The following is a 9199-nucleotide window of genomic DNA, read 5'->3' as shown; positions in this document are numbered from 1 at the left end:
CGCAGGCCCGGGCCGTCCGGCCGCCGCCCTCTCCGGGCGCCGCGGCGCGGAGCTGCGCTGGGCTGGGCGCCGACGCGGCCGCGGGGTGGCCGCGGTCGTCCCTGGTTACTGGGCTCCGCGGCACATGCTCGCTGCTGCGCTCCCTCTCGCCGCCGCCCCTGCGCTCCCCGCCTCCCGCCTCCCGCTCGCACCGGCGCGCCAGGGGTGGACCCGGAGCCGCCACTCAGCGCCCGGCGCCACCTCCCGCCCCGCACCCGCCCGGCCGGGCCTGCGCTCCGCCGCACGGCCGCCTCCCGGGCACCGAGCCGGCCGGCGGAGGGGCAACCCCCGGCCTCGTCCGGGCCCGCGGCGGGAGGGGGCCATCACCCCCCCACCCCCGCCCGGCCCCCCGCGGCGCCGCCGGGCGGGGGAGGGCCCGGAAGATCTGACGTGAATGGGGCCAAGTCTCTGCGCGGCGAGACTCATTCATTCGACGCGGATTTGTGGGGCGCCGGGGACCCGCGGGTGAATGGGACAGGCGCGGTCCCGGGGGGGGGGGGGAGGTAGGGGGATCACTGCGCTGCAGGATGTCACATGTCTGCTGGGGGATACCTACCGCGGCGTGGGGAGAAGGTGACCTCCAAGCCCGGGGAGAGAGGGGGGTGGTTGGAACCGTGTTCCAGGCCACGAAAACCTGCAGGAGCAGAGGCCCGAACCCGAGGGAGAACTCCTCTCAGAGCACAGGGCCGCAGGCGCGGGCTGGGTATGATCTGAAACCCAAGAGAAGGGCCAGGGCCAGTGGGGACCGGCCTGCCCCTGTCCCCAAGGAGCTGGGCCTCTGGGCTTTAAGTACAGGGGTGACCGGGGTAGATGGGCTTTCTCTGCTTCTCTGGTCTCCATGCAGGAGCGGGGTGGGGGGTGCTTCCTGCGGAGGGGCCCTCCGGGCGGGCGTCCACCTGGATGAACAGAGGCAAGAGAGAGTCCGCATGGCCTCCCCTGGCCATCAGCATCTACAGTGTCCTTATGCTGGGACTTCTCTTGTCCCAAAAAGCTTTAGCTTTTTCTCCTTCGCAGCCACCACAGACTAAAGGTCTGTTTTGTAGGTTGTGTTTATTTCCTACGTGTCCCCTCCCCTGGAGGGCGAACCCCCTGAGGGCAGAGTTCTTGTCTTTCTTGTAGTTGTATCTCTAACATCTAGAAGGCACCTGACTTGCAGTGGTCACTCAGCAAACCTCCCTGATGAGAAAGAGGGGGCTGGGGGCCTCGGGGTGGACGGAGCACGGGAGGAAGAGGCAAGGATGGGGTGGTGGGCAGGGTTTCTTTTTCTCCCCACTTCAGCACACTCTTCAGACTTCAAGGGGCCTGGGGTACCCTGAGGAACCAGGAGGGCCTCTCAAACCCCAGAGAGCCCCCTCCTGCCTCCAAACATGGCCCATTCCCGATTCCCCTCCCTACACCACCTAGCCTGGGGGGAGCCCCAGGCCCTAGGAAGCCTTCGGATGAACATATCCTTGCCAGCCATTCATCAGGGAATATAGTGGGGAATGATCTGGAGAAGGGGGAGCACTGCCCCGGCCCTGCCCCGGAGCCCCGCGGCCCTTATGTGGCCTTGTAGGGGCACAGCAAGGTGGGGCTTGGAGAGCCAGGGAGAGGTGGGAGGTAAGTCAGACTCCACATCTCTTGGTGTTTAACTGGATCCTTTGGCTGCAGCTCCCAGCCCTGATTCTCGGCAGAAATGGGCAGAATCAGGGCCCACAGGAGGGTGCTGCATGGTCAGCCAGGGTCCTGGCGACCGGGTCCGGCGAGGCAGGGGAAGACACGGAGAGAACTGGTTAGACGCAGTTATAGTTTGAAAATAGAGACCGTGGGGTAGCCTAATGGACTGGATGGGGGTGTGGGACAAAGAAGGGAGTCAAAGGCAATGCCAAGGATTTTGACCTGAGCAACTGTTAGAATGGATGTCCATCAGTCGAGTGGGGAGTGGGCAGGTGTGGAGGTGGCAAGAGCAGGAGTCCAGCTCTGGTCGTCTGAGGTATGAAACTGTGTTGGACGAGGTGCCCAAGAAACAGGGGATTCGGACCCCTCGAGTTCAGGGTCACAGAGGCTGCGAGGATCCCCTGCGGAGTCATCCTCGCGGAGACGGAATGGAAAGCCACATGGCAGGATAAGGTCACTAAGGAGGGAAGGTAGACAGGGAGAGCATGGACGACTGAACCCTCAGGGACAGGGATCGGTCAAGAGCAGCTCCCTGATGGTTATAAACCAGAGTGTATAAAGTACTTGAACCAGTTACATACACCTGCGAAGAGCAGCTGAAGGTTCTCCCTGCAGGGCTTCCATCATTTGTTACCAGTATTGGTGGGATTACAAGTCCCTTTACTTTCCGCCTTCATTTGCCTTTTTCCTTGCATTAAAAAAGAATGGGATATGATTCACATAACATGAAATCCACCATCCCAGACTGTGCAGTTCCGTGGTTTCAGGATATTGGCTGGGTTGTTACACCGTCATCACTACCGATTCCACAAATTCACCTGTATTTTATACAGACTGTTTTCTGCCGCTAACCCGTTGCTTTTGAATAAGACAAACATTCAATCAAGTCATCTCTCTCATCTGCGGTAGCCCAGGGAAGGTGCCTTCCTGAATCACCTGCCCGAGCGTAGCGATGACCCAAATGCCCGGGCCCCATCTAGAAGGGGCAGATCTGAATGAGGTGGGGGCGTTGCCTGGGAATCGGCATCTTATCCCAGCCTCTGGACCTTCCCCTGCCTTTCAGCGGAGAGTCCCTTGTCTTATTTCATAAGCTCTCCTGGGACAGTGACCCCAGAAGCTTGCTCAGTAGTTCTTCCAGAAAGCCCTTGGGGAACAAAAAGGATGGACCTGTGGTAGGCAGAGTCTGGATTAAATACTCCCTATGCCCCTGCATCCTGGGCGTCGGTACCTCCCCCGCTAGATCAGCAGCTCCGGCCCAGTCTCGTAATTCCAGGTCTTCTCCTGTGCGCGTATCCAGTGTGCTATGGGGTGTGGTCATTTGGGTGTCCCTTAAACTCATCAGGCCGGAAACATCATTTATCACCGCCCCCCAAGAATCTTCTCTTCTTGGGCAAATGGCTTCTCCTATACTCTGGCTCCAGCCAAAAATCTGAAACATCTCAGACGCCCCTGCTCTCCCCCAGAGACCCCACTCTGTACATCCATCCTCTGCACCTAGGCCATTGGCCTTTGCTCCCTGAACAGACCGCAAGGTTGAACACTTTCCTCTGTCCCTCAGCCTGAGCCAGGTGAATCCAGCCACCGCCCTCTCCCAAAGCCATTTTCTCTCCTGACTCCCCTCTAGCTCCCTCTCATGGGGCTTCCTCCTCCAGGACTGGTCTCTCTTCCCCTCCTACGATAGTGCCCTCCTACACCTGCCAGTGCCCTCCTACACCTGCCGTGCCCCGCACAGGGACCCCTCCCACACCAAGGCCATTGAACACGTGCATTGTGGCCAGGCCTAAGGAGATGCTGAAGTTTTGCCCAAAACAAAAGAAGGAAAAAATACCTCGTTGATATTTTTAATAGTTGAATGCCATATTGAACTGGTAATGTTAGGGATAGAAAGTTTCCATATCTTAACTTTTAAGTGTCTACTAAAACTTGAAAAATGCACCTGCGGCTCACGCAATATTTCTGTGGGGCAGCATATCAACATCACCTCCTCGGAACTTCCTTGGCTCGCTCAGGTGAACTCAGGTCCCCCTGGGGTGCAGCTTCCCATAGGCACCTGGTCCATGGTTTGTGACACTTTATATGATAAGGAGGCGTGTCTAGGGAAGTCCCTTCCTTTCCAGGGGCCTGGGGGGAATCAGGGGACAAATGAAGGATGCCCAGGACAGAGTCAGCTGCTGGGGGCAGGGCGTGCTGAAATTTGGCCCAGTGGAGGGGGCACAGGGGAAGAGGAGGGATCCCACTGAGCCCCCATCAGGGAGCGTGACACGCCCCCCCCCAGTCCTGGTCAGTCCTGTCCCTCATGCACCAGATGGCTTTTGGTAGATCACATCTCATAAACTAATCTGATCTTCTCATGGGGGGAGGGCAGACTTGCAAAAATGCTTTCCACGAGCACAGGACAAAGTGAATATCTTTAACCTTTCAAGAACTTTCTAAGTCAATAAGAAAAAGATGAGCTCTCTCTCTCTTTTTTTAAAGATTTTATTTATTTATTTATTTGAGAGAGAGTGATGGAGAATGAATGAGGGAGGAGGAGAGGGAGAGGGAAAAGCCGACTCCCCGCTGAGTAGGGAGCCCGATTCGGGAGCTCATTTCCGGGCTTGGTCCAGGGACTCCGGGATCATGACCTGAGCCGAAGGCAGACGCTTAACCAACTGAGCCATCAGGTGCCCCAAAGATGAGTTCTCAATGGAAGGTTGGGGAAGGAACCCAAGCAAGCGACACAAGAATAAATGCAAGTAGCCAGTCCTCGGGAAAGCTGTCCCTTACAAGCCATCAAAGAAGACAAATTGGCAAAAAGAAAAAAAGGGAATAATCATACCCAGTGTTGGCATAGGAGCAAGAAAATGGGCATCCGGACACTGCCAAGCAGGATGCAAGTTGGTACATCCTTTCTAAAGAACACTTTGGCAATAAATACCCATATTCCCGGACTCTGCAGTTCCACTTCTAGGAAATTATCCTAAGCCAACGATTAGAGATCTATACAAATGTTAAACCTCAAAGATGTTACTGCAGCAACATTTAAAATAATGACAATAAAAAACGGAAGTGGACTATATATCCCAAACGAGCGATTCGCCTGTTGTACTGTGGGATCCTGTATGACATTAAATTATAACGTAGCTGGAAACCTATTCACAAGGTATAGATCTGTTTGCAGCGCAAAACACACAGAAAAGTTTCAGAAAACCCTATAAGAGGATCCCAACTGTGGGGGGAAAAGAATCTATGCACATAATTGGGTATTTTCATTGAGTCATTTTTTATCATATTTTTCTCCAAATTATTTTTTTTAAGATTTTATTTGTTTATTTGAGAGAGAGTGGAAGTGAGAGAGATCACAGAGGGAGAGGGAGAAGCAGGCTCCCTCCTGAGCAGAGAGGCCGATGCGGGGCTCGATTCCAGGACCCTGAGATCATGACTGGAGCCAAAGGCAGAAGCTTAACCGACTGAGCCACCCGGGCGCCCATATTTTTCTCCAAAACTAAAAAAAGATTGTCAAATGTACATAAGTCTGTGCCTCCTGAAGAAAAACCAGTTTCTGATTTATACATCCATGGGAAGAAGCATTCCCCTCTACGACGCTAGTTGGGAGTAGGCCATACTGTGAACCACTCTGTCCACAAAGTCGAGTTGTATATGAGCATTGTAAAGGCTCTGAGAAGTCCTGCAGTGAAGGAATCTATTTTATTTAAGTAAGCATTTTCCACACTTACGTGGCTGGTACCTTTTTTTTTTTTCTTAACTCCCATTAGCATTTAAAGAACTGGAATCCTATAGAATAAAGAAGCTTGAGGAACCCCCTGTTTTATCAGTCCAACCCCCCTGGGAGAAATGATGGGGAGAGCATTCCCTCAAGGTAAGTGAGACAACACTGAACCCTGATGAGGGTTAAGCAGATGGAAGGGCTGGCCTGGGCAGTGTGCCTCCCTGTGTTCTCTCAGGGAGAATCTTCTGGTCGTTCCCACTCATCTTGCTCGTCTGAGTGACTTGCTCGTCTGAGTGACTCAGGGCAAATGGTGTGTGGAGAGGACCAGGAGCTGGTCGTCCACTCATATCAGAGCTGCCCACCATGGCATGTCCTCCCTGGGCCCTCTGGCCAGCCCTGTGTTTTAGGAACCCGTGGACGTGGCCAGTCACTTCCTCCCTGTCGAGGGAAGCCCATGGGACACTGGTTGACACAGCCCCAAAGTCACCTGCATTTACTGGTTGTGTGGCCTTGGGTGACTTATTTAAATTCCTTAAGCCTTAGTTTTCCTATCTGGTAAATGGGCGCATAAAGATGCCACCTCCCCACAAGGTTGTTATAAGAATCAAGTGAAGTGGGCACCTGGGTGGCTCAGTGGGTTAAGCCTCTGCCTTCAGCTCAGGTCATGATCTCAGGGTCCTGGGATCGAGCCCCGCATCAAGCTCTTAGCTCAGCAGGGAGCCTGCTTCCCCCCACCCCCGCTCTCTCTGCCTGCTTGTGATCTCTCTGTCAAATAAATTAATAAAATCTTAAAAAAAAAAGAATCAAGCGAAGTGATGTGTGTAAAATACTTCATGCCATTCAGTATAGATTGGCTACTGTTATTGATGAATAATAACATTGTATTTTAAGAATAGTTAAGTTGTTATTGACAAAGGAAAAGGCAATCATTTAATGAAGCCATCTGTGGGAAGGGCCCTAAACCAACAGTCTGAGTGCCGGTCCTGCCTGTGGGATCCCGGGTCTTTCTGAGCCTCAAATTCCTCATTTGTAAGTGGGAACCACAGTGTCCTGAGGGGCACCTGCTGCCTTGCGGGGCCATCTGTGGGCTTGAAGCGGGTTCCTTGGGTCACAGGAGCGTGGAACAGCTGAGCGAGCACCTTTGTGAATGAGAAACAGGTGCAAAGCCCAGCTGGCCTCTCTCCTCAGTTCTCTCCGGTGCCCTGGAACTGAGAATGGGGTCCCTTCCCTCCTGGGGTGCCTGGCCATCCTGCCACGGACAGGCAGACTGTTGGGGTCTACTCAGGCTTTGCTGGAGAGCTTGGGGACAGGTGCCTTCTCTGAACCTCACCTTCCAAGCATTGAAGCCTTCAGGGAGGGTCTCGAGTGAGGCCCTTCCCACACGCCTCCCGCTGTCCCAGCATGGAGCGATATATGAGAAGGACAGGAGACAAGCCAGGGCCCCAGAGAGATGCCCCTGGAAGGGAACCTCCCGGCTTCGGGGTTGCCCACAACAGGGACCAAAGCTGCTCATGGCAGCAGAGCTGGCAATGTGTGTAGGTACAGGAGTGCTCAGGGCCCTGGGGAGCAGCTGGAGAGGTTGCCGAGCAAAACCAGGACCCACGAATCTCCAGGATATGGGATCTACAGGCAACGCCGAGGAAACGGGGTGTCCAGAGGGCTGGCAGCTCCTGCCATTTCCTCCCACTCTGTAGTCCTGTGTTCAGAATTCAGTCCTGCGAGAGACTGTGGGCAGTGTTGGGGTCTTGGGACCACACTGGACGTGGGGTGGGAAACTCCTCCAGTGGGAGAAGGGCAGTCCCCCCCACCAAGGTAAACTGAGCACTTTTCCTAAAAGAATGGGGAGTGAATGTTGGGGTCGGGGGCAGATCCAGTACACGCCCAGGCAGCTGGTCTGCAGACAGCTTCCTGGAGGCCTCCTGCCCTCCAGGACCTGCCCGCCAGCCTGACCGCTGAGTCACAAACCCCAATTCTGAGAGAGAGGATCTGATTGGCCCAGGTGAGTCAGGTCCAATCAGTCCCGGCCAACCAGGGTCAGGTCACATAGTTTATGGCTCCAGAGGCCTGCCGTCAGGAAAGGGGAGCTGGACTGACCCCCTAAATATTACCAGCCACAGAACTCGAGAATCCTCAAAGCTGGGAGCCACAACTTTGAAGACCACTCGGCCCAGTGTGCCCATCTTACAGATGGGAGATCGGAGGATGCTGTGTCCTGTGGCTTCTGCCAGGTGCAGGGTAGCGCTCCCAAGAGCCAGTGGGCTCCCCCAGGTCAAGCTCATACACACGCTCAGAGCCGGGGTGGGGAGGAGGAGCAGCTTTTCTGGAGGTTCCAGGCCAGGAGTCCATGAATGCCCTCGTGCCAGGGAGCTACCCCCGACCTGGCCTGTCCCTGGCTCATCAGCGAGATGCCTGTTGGTTTCTGAGCCCCTGATGGCCTCTGCGATCCGGCCCAGCTCTCCCAGGGCCCTGGGTCCCCTACGCCAGTGATCTCTGAGCCACGCATGGGCCCAAGGAAGGTCGAACCACGTGCATCTCGTTGCTGCTGCCTGCCCAGAGCCCAGCCTGGAGAGGAAGCTCAGACCACACTGGTGAATGGCTGGGCCGTGACTCCTCAGCCCCTCTCCTCCTCCTTGGCCATGACCTTAAGTCCATCCATCTCCTTGAGGTCAACCACATACAGAATCCAATAATGCCCCCAAGCCCCTGTCCTGGGTTCCAGGCCCACTCACTTCTGGCACAGACCTGGACCGTTGTTCTCACCCTCTGGACCTCAGTTTCCCTACCTGTACACTGAGGGGCTACAAGGTGCCTTCCATCTGGGGCGCTGTGTGCTTTGACAGTTCTGCGTTGGGGTCTAGTCTTGAAGGGGCAGAACTGACCAGAATAGAAGCAGGACATCTTCCTTCCCTGGCAGTCCTTCTTGCAAGGACTTGGTAAAACGCAGGGCCCAGGGTAACAACTGCAGCCCCCCCGCTTCACCATGCCCTTGCAGGGTGCCTAACAACGCACCAAGTGCTTCCCATGCGTGGGCCCCTGAGCCTTTGCAGGATCCTTAGAATTAGGCAGCAAGGCCCAGAGAGGTTGAGCCACTGAGCCTGGGCACACAGCTGCGGACGGGCCATAGGGATTCAAGGGAGGTCTGTCTGACTCCCCAGCCTGGGGGCTCACTCTGTGGCGCACAGACATCCTGGCGCCAGGGTATGAAGACACGTGCGCTCAGCAGAGGCCTGCTTGGTTGCACGGTCCGCCGACGCTGGCAGGACGCAGGGCCACAGGATTCAGCGATACCAAGTACTCACTGTTGTGTGGATGAGTGAACTCCCCATAACCCCTACCTCCAAACAGCTCTGGGGGAGCTTGGGGTGGGCACTGCTCACCTCCTGTTCACCTCCCAATGTTTTGCAGACACAGACCGACAGCCCCCTTCCTGGGGTCCAGCAAACAGTGGACAGCCATCATTTGTGGTGGATCTTTAAAGCCTTTGTTTTCAGTGGCCTTGGGGTGTCATTAACACAGGGCCAGGCTGAGCACCCCACTTCCCCAGCCCAGGAAAATCCATGCCGGCGCAGGATTCCTTCCCCCCACCCCCCCAAGACCAGCGCACTGCTGGAGCTCAGACCGAGGCTTCATGTGGTTTCTGGGAACGTTGTAAATTAGGATGTAGGGAAATTTCCACTGGTAGGTGGGGACACAGGGCTGAGTTTGGAGGGGAAGTTCCAGAAGCGTCTTTCCTGGGCTCGGCCCCCATCTCCCTGGGCGTCCCCGCCCAGCCCCTCCTGCTCCTTGCAGTTCTCA

The sequence above is a fragment of the Enhydra lutris genome, unplaced genomic scaffold (genome assembly GCF_002288905.1).
Source record: "Enhydra lutris kenyoni isolate GAN:26980312 unplaced genomic scaffold, ASM228890v2 scaffoldscaffold13, whole genome shotgun sequence".
NCBI lineage: Eukaryota > Metazoa > Chordata > Mammalia > Carnivora > Mustelidae > Enhydra > Enhydra lutris.
The sequence above is the reverse complement of the archived record's forward strand: the minus strand, read 5'-3'. Positions refer to the sequence as shown.